Genomic DNA, 14194 nt, shown 5'->3' on the forward strand with positions numbered 1-14194 from the left:
ACTTAGATCCTCAAAATAAACTGGGTTTCATGTTCATATTCTTAACGAAAATCTTTTCTCTTGAGACTTTTTTAATTTTTTGTATGTGAAGATTGTTTTGTATATAATGGAGTAAAAATAATCATGGGTGAAAATTTGACATCTAAAGTTCAAAACAGGATTTTTTTGCATAATACAAATTATTGGTATTTTACATTCAATATTCATAGTCTCTGAATTTGTTCCATCCTGCAAATAGCTAGAGAAGGGATAATCCAATGGTTTAGGCTGTAATATAAGTTATTTCTGTTCTGCCAAAGCCATTATTTGACAATGGCTAATTCACTTAGGCCAAGGAAACAAAAGCATTTTTGTGCTTAACTACCTATTCAAAGTCCAAGTTCTGTGTGAAATATGTGGAGAGAGTTTGGCACATATAATATTGTTCAGAAGAGCAAAAATAATGTGCATGGGGCACGTATAAGCTTAGCAAAAGCACAAAATATAAAGACATGTTTGAAATCCCTTTTTTTTTTCCCTGTGATTAGCTGTAGATTGCAATCCTGAGTGACAAGGCCCTGTGATACTTGGATCACAGCTATAAACCAAATAATTACCTTGGGTGTAGACATTTCACTTATTCATTCTTTTCAAAATGAGTGGTTCCAGCTATATTTAACAAGACATCATCTTGGGCTGAGTGGGATCAAACTGATGTTGCCACATAGATATCAGAGGGGAATAAAGCTGTGGTGATCTAGGGGAAGCACCAGTTTTACCAATATGGAGAAAGAAATGAGATTCGTGGGTCAAGGAGGGGAAGCAATCATGTATGTGATTCCATAACTGAGTGCCATGGACTCCCAGACCCCCAAAGCCTTTGTTGAACTACCCTGTAGAAAGACACAGAAACTTTGTTATGAGCAAGAATTGGAAAGCAGAGCTTCCATCACTCACATGAGTTCCTTCATGATATGGAGTCAGGCTCTTTCGTGCTTACTACTTTTTGTAACACCTGTGAATCCTGGATTCCTTCTGGTACAGTGGGACATATCTGCAAAGGATAGGAGGAAAGATGTTGAACGATGGGGGGATGTTGAGTGAAGATATCCACCTTGCACGTCTATTGATCTCAGTGGGAGCTGAGAATGCTGTGGTACCAGCAAGCTGTGTGTACCAAATGATTAGCTTGCAAAAAGGATAGATTGTACTTGCTCCTTTGCAATGACACTATACACTGAAATTCAGTCTTACATCCTGTGTGTGCTCTGCCATAGATATAATTGAATTTGTCATCTGCCCTTACAGACCAAAAGTAATTTTGAAAACCTGTTTGATTAACAGGCTTTGAGTGGCAGACCTTTAGCAATAATACCACGTTCTGAAAAAGATATGAGGGTGGTAGATCAAAGCAATTCAAAACAACTAACATGAAAAACAGTGCAATCTACTTTTGTATAGTTTCCTTTAAATGCTATATTACAGAATGGTTTATAAAAAAGGCACTAAAAATAAAGGATTGTCATTCTTTGCATGTTTAATTTTAGGATTTTTTATTTTAACTTTCTCATTAAAGTAATTGCATACTAATTAATCATTGTAATGAAAAAAAGAAAAAGAGAGAAAAAATTTCTATTAGGTTTTTTTTCTGCATTCTGTAGCTCACATTAATACAGCAGTCCAAAGAGAATAATTCTAGCTAGCTTAATGAATAATCTGAAAGGGAATGATTTATCTACATGAACCACACACATAGCTAAAGCTCCTCCTGTGCCAGACTTTAAACTTACATTGTCTTTGCTTTGTTCTTTAGGTGCGCATACACACACACACATGCACACGCACACGCACACTCTCAAATATTTTCACACAATAAAAAGAAAGCTACAATGGAAACAAGACAGCTCCTTGGAGAGTTGGTCATTGTATGCTCTAGTGGATTAAGAATACTCAATTCCCAGTTCTTTGGTGAAGTATTTCTCAACCTAGGAGTGTAGCCTCCTGGGGAGGAGTGCAAGCAAACCCCGTAAAAAAGAGATTTTTCTCTTCTTTTCACTTTGTTTTCAGTTGAAACTCCGCAAAGGCTAAGTCGTAAAGGCTCACCATGAGAAGAAAATGATGACGCAGACAAGGAAAAAAATAAGCCAGAGCAATATGACAGACAGAGCTGACTACTTTATGCATTGTAATTTGTAATATCAAACTGTGTTTTGAGTTTATTTTGCCATATCACCCTGTGTTGAAGCTTAGGGACTGAGAGCTAATTTCCTTTACTTAGAGGTGGAGTTAACTAAATAAGTTGAAAGTATTCTATTGTAAAATCTAAAAAGTGTGTATTCTTAGCATTATATTATTTGTCCTACATTTAAACATAAAGGTGTATATTTTTTTCTAAAATAAATATAACATCAGACAACCACAGAATTAAGCATTGGTGATTCCTGTTTTAGGTGATAGTTTGTATTCACTTCAAAACTCCATTTGAACAAACTTCTTCCACTTTTTATAGTCTACCAGCAGGTTCAAGTCTAAAAGACTACATTTGAACAGAGCAGAAAATGGTACTATGGAGGTCTTAATGTGTATAGGTTAAAAGTTTACTGATTGATGCAAAGTGAAGCTTTCAAAACACTGTGATGTAGAATTTCACTACGTGATTGTACTATTACTGTTTTCCCTCACAGACAAACACTGCTTTCCACATAAACCACACATTGCTTGATCTTGTTCATGAAACCATGAATGCCACTAATTCCGGGAGATCTGCAGGAACAAATTTTTAATAAGTAGACAATATCAAGATATCTTATAATTCATTAATATTCTGTACCTTCAGTGACTTCCATGGTGTGAGGATGCTTGCACCAGAGAATGAACAGGTGAACAGCAACCTTACTAAGTGATGTTTGGTGCCATACGTATAGCCATCTACATGAGAGGGGTGGGAAAAAAGAAAAAAAAAAATAAAAGTAGTGATTTGATATTCAGAGAGGCACCTGACATTCCATAAAAATACATAAAATATACTTAACTCTCCTTAATGCTAATGCTTAAAACTATAGTCTGGCTTCCAAGCTGAAAATCCTAAATTTAGAGATCCATAATCACAATGGTTCTTCTCCCATTCTATCTACTACAGTTACACTGTCTGTAATAGACTTCTGGTTTATCACAATAGTTTTGGAAGGACTGGGTTTCAAAGAGGTTTCACAAATCAACTTTAAGATATTTTTTATGTGAACATTCATTGTTTTCATTTTCATTTTTATCACATTTCCATTTAAGCGGGTAAGAACATCTACAAACGCAGCCTACCTACAATCCTCTGTGCAACCCTCTGAAAATCTGTGTTGATGGAAAAGCATTCTAAAATCTGCAAATGTCAGTCAAATAAAAGATATAACTAGCCTTGATTACTGCTTGTGCAGAATCAATTTCTTTCTTCCTGAATAGTTCCTGTATTCATATATACTTATTCATAGTTTGTCTAGTGAGAAAGCATCTAAAAATAATAAACTCCAGAAATTCGGATGGTTTCCTTATTAGTTTTGTGCATTTATATTCATATACATACTTGTTCTAAAGTCATGATCTTGGAAACAAAATTTTCATGACCTAAAGGAGACAGAAGTTTATTGTAACACTTCCTCTGATTATATTTCAACAGGTGTAAACACTACTCTAATTCCAGTCACTTACCCCAGGATACGCTGAACCTTTGATTTCCCTCAGAGTTAGTACTCAAAAAATAATACTGAATTATTATTTTTTTTTAAAAAAAACCAACTGTAATAATTTTTCCTGTCTCCTCTTCCTCTTTAAAAAAGAGAACAAAATGTCTCCCACGTGGGGGATGTATGGTCAGAAACAGGAAAGTGCTTTTTTGGTGACCTGCCCTAGGAAGACATAATACCTCACAGGTATCCTTAAAATTATATGGTCTGACATTAACAAGTAAGTTTTTAAATGGGTAATAGATGGATTTATGCAGAGGCTAGTGAGCGAACCTAAAAGAAACCTGGTTGCATACAGGAAGGGAAGATATAGATATCGTTTTCTTTTAACTTGAGGTTGGGAATAATTTTTATATAGAAAATATCAGAAGAATATGATGAACATGGTAGAAATGCAAAGGAAATTAAATCTGCATGAAAAACTACAAGACTCTCCAGTTGGATTCTGATGGAAATGTCACTGGTAAGCCATATGCTGCCCACTCAGAACTTTCCCTTGAGGAAAACTTAGACCTTAATGTATTTAATGATGTCAGGCTGTTATAGAATGTAGCATGGAAAAAAATATGGATTCAAAGCTGTATTTCCAATACAGCAGGAAAATATTGGTGTTGTTAGTCAAAATATTCATAATACCTCATCTGGGAGGTTGTGCACAAGTGATCATGCCTCTTAAAACAAGACTTACTCCAGCTTTGACAGAAAAGCAGGTAAGGAGCATGATCAGGAATGTGGTCAAAGCAACTATAATGAAATACTGTCAAGTAATTTGCATTTTAGGCAGACCTGCACAATGACAGGAAATCATTAGGAAATCATTTGCCTAACTGTTTGCTGAAACTTGGAGCATTAAGAAGCAACAACAACTGATTAAGTGTTTGGATCAGTAGTGTAGGTCACAACAAAAATGTATGCTTCCACAAGCGTAATCAGAAAAACATGAAAACACAAACTTCCATTAATATCTCCAAGTACCAATTCCGTATGTGTGTTTCAAGGAGGATGAAATTAAGGTGCTGTTTAAGCTAAATGAAAAGTTGCCTATGTATTGTAATGACAAGTTCCCATTCAGCAGAACAATCTTTGACCATGTATTTTAGATATCTGTATATAAAATGTTTTGGCAGATAGGCTTGTGTTTTTCTATTATTTTTATCTAATTTTTAAAAATTATTTTTCTCTAGCTTCCAGCCTTAATGAACTGTTAATATTTTTTCTAGTCTTTGTACTTTTATAAATAGATTGAATATATCTTCATTTTTGCCATGTCACTGTCCTCTGCTTTCAATTTGGACCTCTCTCTCGGATACTTTTTCTTTAAATTTTCTGTATTTACTCACTCTGCAACTTTGCTATCTTCATTATATTTTTTGCCAGGTCAATAGTTGGTTCAGCCTCTGTGGTTGCCCTCCCTGTATTACAGATCTCATAGAAAGTGAACTGTATTTCGGTTCCAAGCACTCTCATATTTTCCCATGGCTTTCCCAACCGGCATGTGCCCAAGTTTGTGCTTGCAGAGATACATGCACGCGGCAGGACTCAGACACAGACCGATTTGATCATGCTAAAGCCCAACTTTATTGTTTTAACAAACTCTTTTATATCTTTCTTATGAACGTGTGTCCATGTATAATTGGTTCACTTAAAGTCCAACAGTTCATGATTGGATGACTTCCTCCTTCTTTGTTCTGTGCTGTAACTTCAGTAACTTTCCTGTGCTGGCTATCTGACAGGTCCTTAATCTTATTTACTCCCTTCTTCTCCGGACTCTCAGGACTCTTCAAGGATACACAGGTGTCTGCCCAAGGCTGATGCTAAGGCTCACATTCCGATCCCACGGATGAGCCAAGGTTTCCCACACATGCACTTAAAAATAAGCAAGCAAATGTCTTCTATTAGATATATGACAGCTCAATTAACAGGCAATTATTCAGATTGTACTTTATTTTTATTCTTAGAAGGAATCAACATCACGATGAAATTATATATTACCCTTCAAGTAAACATAGACTGTCTGCCAAATCTGCCTTCCATAAAGATAATGCCTAGAACTCCATCTATCATTTTTCGACTTTCAATGGTTTTAGTACTTGCATTAGTAATAGTGGCTGCTTTTGTGAGAGCTCAGTTTCAATTTGGAGCTCTTTTCACTGAGCTCATCAAGCCTTTAAACAGACTGGACTCAAATTTTCTCTGGAAAAACTTACGTTTCCTCTGTCCAGGAACAATCTTCTGCCATAGCCAATCTAAGAGTTCCAGTTTTTTTTGATTTATTTTGCTGACTTACTCTTTAAGGTTGTGGTTTTTTTTTTTCACACAGGAGTGAAAATCCTCCTTGACTGGGTGAGTTCTCAAGAATTTCCATAAAATTCACTAACAAGTAAAATACACCAAATAACAAACTTGACAAATGCAGTCTCTTCCTGGCTAAAACAAAGACTGATCTTAAAGGTGATTACCCCTTTGGCCACAGATTCACAAAACAGAAACATTCACCTCCCACCATACAGAGGCCTCATAATTGAGCAGAAAAAAAAGGGAAAATAGTATTTAGAGGTTGCTTATAAACGATAGTGCAAATAGGAGAGGATTTTTGTGCAAATGATGATGTGCCAGATGTGTCTGCTGTGCCTGATGTGCCTGCAGCTGTATGCTCTAAACCCATTCCTGGTTTGGAAAAGTCTGATGCTGTTTCCTGTTTGCTGGCATAAATGGGATCTATTATATTTCAATGCAGTCCTGAAATGCATTTGGTGGAAATATGATCTTTAAAAAAACATTTGGTCATAAATGCAAACACTGGTCTTCTTCTGATCTGCAGTAACACACCAAGGGAATTATTCAACTAGATACCTCCTGCTTCTAATATTGTAGTTTTTGTAATTTCCCAACACAATGTACATGCTTAAGTCCACAAATTAATGCATCCAGTCATGTTCATAGCCTTTACGTGATTGAAGCAATGGCTTATAGCAGTATTACTAACATTTTTCTAATTTATTGGTGGACACTGCAGGATCTTTGTGACTTTCGTCTCAGTTGATAGATTGCAAGCACTCTCTGAGAATTTTAATGTCTACTTATTTATTTATTTTATTCATATGGTTACCAAAAAAGACTTATTCCAGAGAGTTACTGTATTTGTTTGGTCTTGAACTTTTTGGATTCGTGTTACTGGAATACTTCTATGTTGTGTGTCCCTGAGTATATGTCAAACTGGGTATGTGGATAATTTGGTGTGTAAAAGCCATGAGTGCATATGACAAAATTCATGATTATAACATTTTTCTGTCTTAAAAAGACTTGATTCTTGGAAGCTGATGGGGAACTCTCTGTACAGTGTCAGGTTTAAAGCTATCAGTGTCCTCAAAATGTCTTGTTCTGTTAGGTTGAAAAAAGTTATATTGAAGTTTCTTATTATATGAGTCAGTTGGAAAGGTATAAGAAAATCCCAAATAAAAATTGGCAGATGGTGAGGAAATAATCTGAGAAGTAACTAACTTATCTACAGTTCAGAATGAAGAAATGGTTTTTGAGTCCCCAATCCCCCTCCCCATCCCCAGAGGCCAACAAAAGGAATGCCTCTGGCTGGCACTGAAATTTCTAAATTACTTCCATGTATTTGAGTTACTCCAAGGAAGAACTTGTCCTAACACACGGTATTGGTTTCTTGTATGCAGCCTAGTTCTGCATTGTGTCAGTTTATTGAGATGTAGCTCAGGGTCCTGATATAATGTACACAACTATATGTTGGTGTACTCAAAACTTTAATCTCAGAAATCTTTTGTGTACATTTAAAAATGAATAAGAATATAACAGTAGAATCTTCTGAAATGTTCATTTAAAAGACAGATTAGTAGCTCTTTCACACAGTGTATTGTCACTGGAAGACAAGCTATGGTGAAAGTTAATTTTGCAACCCAAAAAGGTGCAGGTTACATATTAAAATCCCACAGGAGGACCTGCATTTTGCATAGAATTTCAATATATTTCACTCTTCCCATGCTATAACCGTCAGTCTGATGTCAGTATGCTCAAATTATCTGGCATTTCAAATATATACTCATAAATTTAGAGATCTAAATGGTCTTTTAGGTGGTTTCCAGGGAGGTTATAGCCTCCAAGGTGTTAAGAAAATTTACAGCTAGGGCGTCAAAAAAGACAAAGAAATGGAAGAAATGAAAAGTTGAGGGTAAGGTTGAAGCAGCAACGGGAATTACAAAAATACAAAAAGAAGACAAAGACTTATTGGAAAGGAGGAAAGAAGAACCAGGTATAAATTCTCAAAAAGCAAAAAGCTACTTAGACTAAAGAAACAGAAAAACATGCAGTAAGCAGATGGTGAGAATGAAGTGGGAACTAGGGCAACAAAAGAAAAATCTAAAAGTGAGGACTGGGAAGGAAAAATAGTATGAAACTAAGTGATAAGCAACAGGAGAGAAATAGGTTAAGGGTAAAGACTTGGCATTCCAGAAGAGGACACGACATTAAAAATGAATTTTAAAAAAGTCTTCTGGGAATTAAGCCCAATTTCCAGAGAGGTGTTTAATAGGGACTGTCTGCTTAGATCTTTTAAAGTATTTTTGAAAATCACCTCCATGCTATTTCATTCATGCTTTGGAATAACTAAATCATTCTCATATTTAATTGGTAAATGGTTTCTAATGGTAACTACGGCATTTTAATTTCCTCTCAAATATATCATATTTTGTCAGCCCTCTAATGGCATACATCTACCACATCAACACCATATAAGAAAGGCAAAGCTAGTGATGGTAGAAATTTTCCAATACCTTCCTATTGAATTAAATCCTGTAATTTGAATAGTAAATTTGGGGAGACGGTAGAAACAAAAGTATGGCTTGTCATAGAGCAAGCCACTTTGCTAGTAATAGAATGGAGCACTTTAAAGGGTGAAGACAAACAAGAAAATGGTTGCATGGCTCTATCCTCAACTATACTGATATTTAAATGACATCATCTGTGAGAGTCTTGCCTGTGGACTTTTTAGGAGTGAATTCTGTTCAATTTATGGTGTCTAAAAGAGAGGATGAAGACTGCTGTTTTGACAGGGCTTTGTGACTCCTTAACAACAGCTGTCCATATAATGCTCAAACATTACTGAGTTCCTAACTTAAAAATAAAGTCCTGAGACCACTTTATGAGGGCTGAGCTTGCCACAAAAGGAATCAGTATTGAATTTCTAAAAGCATTTCATTTTAATCCATTTACAACTGAAAGTACAGTCTCCCTACCATTGGTTGGAAACCGTAGAGATAAGTATTATTTGTTAAACCTCACTCTAGTGCATGATTAATCCCCCTGACTTCAGTGGGATTCAGTTAAAATCATAAAAGTGTCAAGATGCTTTCCTACACTTGTTTGAGTAATTTAATCAGTAAGAGAATGGTAACTTTAAATCCATTGTTATCAGATATTCTTTTGCTTCATACAAAGGAGAATAGTTTCATGTTCAGAGAGAACACAAGCAAGAAAAATCCTGAACCTGTTACTTTTGGGGGCTGAGCACTGAGATAGATGGCGGTAAGCTGCCTCACTACATAATGTATAATGCACGTCATCTAATTATTCTCCAGCCTAGTGATTAAGGAATTATCTAAAGCTGCTGCAGATGTGACTTTGAATCTCCTCAGGCTCAAGACAGAACTGAACACTGGCCTCCCACTTTTTTGGTAATTACCATGTCATTATAAAAGTACACTTCTCACACCACCTACATCCTTCCCTTCATCCTCCCCCCGCTCCTCTAATGTACTGTGTTCCTCATATATGTCTAGTTATACAGGAGCTCTCCAGTTCAAGAACATGAAGTGGTTCCTAAACAGATCCTCTACTCTTTGAGAAAGAATGCTTTAGGATACTCCTGTTACTAGCATTTTCTAAGTGTCCCTCCCCCAGTGCTGCATTCCTTGAACCATCCTTTGCCAGCATCTCTTTCTCTAAATGCACCACATTTCTGGACGGAGTTAATCTAGATAGTTCTGCATCGCACTTTTAAAGGGCTGCCTGCCTGTACCCATGAGATACACAATTCCTTTCCTTCCCACTGTTCTTATCTTAGACTCAGGAGCCTGATTCTTGCCCCATCCAATGAATAAGAAACTGTTTCAGGAAAGTAAATTTCACTGCCAGAGCCTGACCCCTAAGAATCAGGTGGTGCAGCTGTATTTGAGAGAACAAAGCTGTTTTTGCAAATCTAGGGTTCATGGCTGAAAGGATTTGGGATCAGAAACAATACTTCCTGCAAATGCAAACTTTTCACACAACTGAAATGTAATTGCATTCAACTGCCATACTGGTAGCTTTATGTAATTGTCAGTGTAATTGTCCAAAATCCAGGTTTCTCTTGAGGTCATAATTATACCCTACATATTTATTTCAGTAACTTCTAATTGCTTGTTACCTAAATTCTGTCTCCTATACTCTCCAGCATTGAAAATAATCTTTCTCCATTACCTCTTCAGTCCTATCCATGTTCAGTATCTCTTTCTCTGTACGTTTATCCATAGGTTCTTCGTCCTTTTCCCATTCATTCCCCCCAACCCCCGCCCCTGAATTGGTATTGACACTTCAGTCCCTGTCCAGGAATTCATTGCCTTTGGCTACTATCCTAAGTCTTTGCTCATCTTCCCCTGGAGTAAAGGAGTAGGATAGGGCTGAAGGTTAGTAGCTGGCAGGAAAAGGAGTATAGATACTGCATATCTTTCTTTTAGCTGATGACTGGAGAGAAAAAGCCAAATATATCTGTTGATAGGTGTACAGACAGAAAGAACATCTGCTCAACAGCTTGACACAAAGCTTGTGAATAGATTTTCTTTGCAGACTTCTTAGAGCATTGAAGGAAACAAGGGAAATCTGGCAGATTTCTGTCTGTCACACGTCATATGGATGCATATAGGAAATCTACTGGCAGGTATTAGCCCTTTTTCATCATCTTTAGAAAGTTTTAGGAAAAGATGTTGGTTTATGGGATTAGGCTTCAACTTCATTTCTTAAGGAACAGTTAAATCAGAAAACTATAAGTGAAAGTAATAGAAGTCTCCTTGTCCCTAAGAAAACATTTAGTAGGGCATGTTTATTGAATCTACATTATGACACATCATACCACTTCTGTGTCAAAACACAAAGAATATATCTTGAGCAGAGCTATGTCTCCATTTTTTCCTGGCCTTATATAGTCAAATTGACCCAAGGCATTTCAATCGCAGATCCTGCTTCGAAAGACTAGCCTTTTCTGATCAATAAGTAACTATTCTGACTGAGTTCACTGAGGTTTTGTCCAAGGTATTCCACAACTATTGACTAAAGACCTGACAGCCTTGAGCTTTTATGCAGAATTATCCAGAGAACAAAGCAAAAACCCTACCACAAACTAGCAATTAGATTATTCTTTCATTCACTTGCTTTTAGGAAGATAAATATATACAAAACTATCATCATCAATAAAGACAGGAAAAAGCTTCAGGTTTTTTATCGTTCCCTAAATGATGTCTGATTCTCTGAGTTTGTTGCAGCTATCAACCTTGCTAATGCCCATCTCCTCTGGTACTCTCATGACCCCTTTCACACAGTATAAAGACAAGCCAATAGACTTGCATGTCCTGTAGCCATGTCCTACAGGAGCCTGTAGGTAGCCTAAGAAAGTTACAGAACTTTGTATGCTTTGGGGTTGTTTTGCCACTGTGCATAACTATAAAAACATTTTTTACTTTTTTTTTTTGAATTTTAAATTCAGTGTTTCTCTTCTTTGCTATACACAGAACATTTTTCCAGTTTCACAATTATACGCAGCAAGACCAAGTTTTCTGACACTAACTTTATTCTATCTGCAAACATAAATGTTTTAAGAAGTCTATAAAAATTAAGTGAAAAGCAAAAATCAGCATAGTGACAGACATATCTGATGTATGTCACACACTTAAAACCTACCTCTGTAATGCCCATGATTCCTTTCTGATTCCTTCCTGATCAAAATGCACAAAGTGAATGCTTTTATAAAAATTTATTTATTCTTTTATAAAAATTTATTTATTCTTATTTAGTCTGAATTTCTGTTCTCAGCTTTCAATGAATATTCCTTGTGATTTGTGTTAAAAACAAATAAACAGAGAAAGCTCCTAAACTTAGGGGAAAACCTACCTTTGTGTTCTGCAGCCATGAAAGAGAAGGATTTACATACCAAAATGTCTTCATGTGCTCAAATCATGCAAATTCCTGAAAACCATTTTCCAGGAATAGAAGATGTGTAAATTGCTTCTATTGCAATATGGAAGTGCAACATCCGCACCTGAAATCAACCTTTGTCTGAGCAAGAGAAATCAGAAATACTTTTCTCAAAACCGCTGTCTTTCCTTTTAGTAGCTTTTGGACAACTGAATTTTCTGTCCTTTTCTTATTTTTCCCCATCTCTTTCTCCTTCCCTTAAAAAAGAAATGTCTAGATTTTTAGCATCTCATTATTTTTTTTCCTAAGCTTTTCACTTCACTGTACCCATCCTGTGTCACTTATTAATTTATATCTTTAGGTTATGATTTTTATAATCAATATAAGAAATAATATTAATGCATAATAGTTCTCATATATAAACAATATGATAATCTGGTCATACTTTGGATTCCACAATATCAGAACGTGTTAAACAGCATCAAAATATATTAGCCTCCATTGCCTCAGAATATAGATTCAAATAACATACAATGTAAAAAAATGATACATGAACACTGAACAGTGATCTGCTATAAAATAATTATGTGTATTGACTCTTTTTGAGTCAAACATCAGCTTAAGCTTTCATTCAAAGAAGCTTTTGCACTTGCTTCTGGAAAGGTTACTGGCATACTGTAGGAGTAACATTTCCCAGTTCCCCTGATCACAAGTTCACATTGGGCTCATATGATGGCAACAGTCTCAGTTTGCTCAGCCAGCAATCATTGCAGGATTAGACAAGATGAACTTCAAATAGGGTAACAACACTTAACTCAGAGAGAAGTGTGACCAATGGAAGGTAACTATCATTACAGAACAAAGGGACTGTACTTCAAAACGAAAGTGGGATAGTCTGAGATTTTATGCAAGGTTAAGCGATTGAGAGAACTGTATTTGTAGCTATCATGGTATCAGGCACGCTAGTGAACCCAGACATTTCAGAGAGAAGAAACAAATTGCAAAAAGCAGTAGTATGATAATAGAAGGGATTTTTGTACATTAAAACCTTCATCAACCTGCTTTGAAAACAAACTTTGTCTCATATGGACTTCAAAGATCTGGACTAAGTCTGAACCATTGTTATTAAAAGTAAAATAGAATAAAAACATACAAAAAATTGGAATAGGAACATCTGAAAAAAACATAATCTGACTAAATATTTCTTTTTTTTTTCTTGGTTCAGAAAGATACTCAGTTTGTAGAGGTGGAACAAAATACATTAAAAATCACTTACATGTAAGAAGAAATTGTAATTTTTTTGTATACTATAAGCATTATAAGACTATAAGAATCAGAATTTTATTTATAGTCCCAGCTGTGCCTGAGATACACAAACAACACTTGCCGCATGGCACTTTTAGAAAATTCTTTTACATTTAATAATGTAAAAAATACTCCTGATGGAAAAGTCATAAAGAAATAAACCAGTCTTTCTTTCTGTCTACTCTGCTGAAATGAACCATGCTTTTGGGTGGCTTTCAAGAGGTGTTAGAAAATGCTTTTTATGCTGCCCTTTATGGGCTTCCTTTGGCCTATGTGATACGGTGATTTCTGCTAGAATTACATGGGTGCTGGATGTGAAAGTCTGAAAGCAGCTACACCAGAGGGTTTTCCAGACCTCTGTCAGCAACCTACATTCAGCCACATCGACCTCAAAAATTAAAGGCTTTCATTAGGAAAGTGGTGCCGGTGTGGCACCCAAAGACTCTACCAATTCACTGCATACGCCTTCCCTCTAACAGGCATTTTTTGGAGCACCTTCAATACAGCTTCAAGAAGGGATGAAAACTATAAATGCTCATTCAGAATGGAATGTGGTTGTGTGATTATACAACCCAGTGATTTGCCTCCTTCCACAATACTAGTTATTTAGCTCTGATCACCTCTTTTCAGAAATGATTTTACAGCATTTCAGGGTGTTCAGAGAAGGGTGGAGAGAATGATGAGAAAATGGAGGGAAAATCGCACAAAAAGGAACACAGAAAAGTCTGAGGGTGTTTTTGAAGCTGGAGAAGTTTTAAATCAGATAAAATAATTCTTATCAATTACAGTGGGATTATAAACTGTTTTGAGCAGGGGCTCTTGTGGTTTTTTTAATTCTAAGCATCTGTCATTGGGTTTCCTGACAATTTGCTCATAATAGCAACAAACTATATACAGGAGGCAGAACAGTATATTTCATTTTCCTGTATGTAAACACTTTGGAAGTTTAATGAGAAGAAAAAGATGTTTAATGAGAGTTTAATATGAACAAA

The sequence above is a fragment of the Calidris pugnax genome, unplaced genomic scaffold, assembly GCF_001431845.1.
Source record: "Calidris pugnax isolate Ruff unplaced genomic scaffold, ASM143184v1 scaffold69, whole genome shotgun sequence".
NCBI classification, from domain to species: Eukaryota; Metazoa; Chordata; class Aves; order Charadriiformes; family Scolopacidae; genus Calidris; species Calidris pugnax.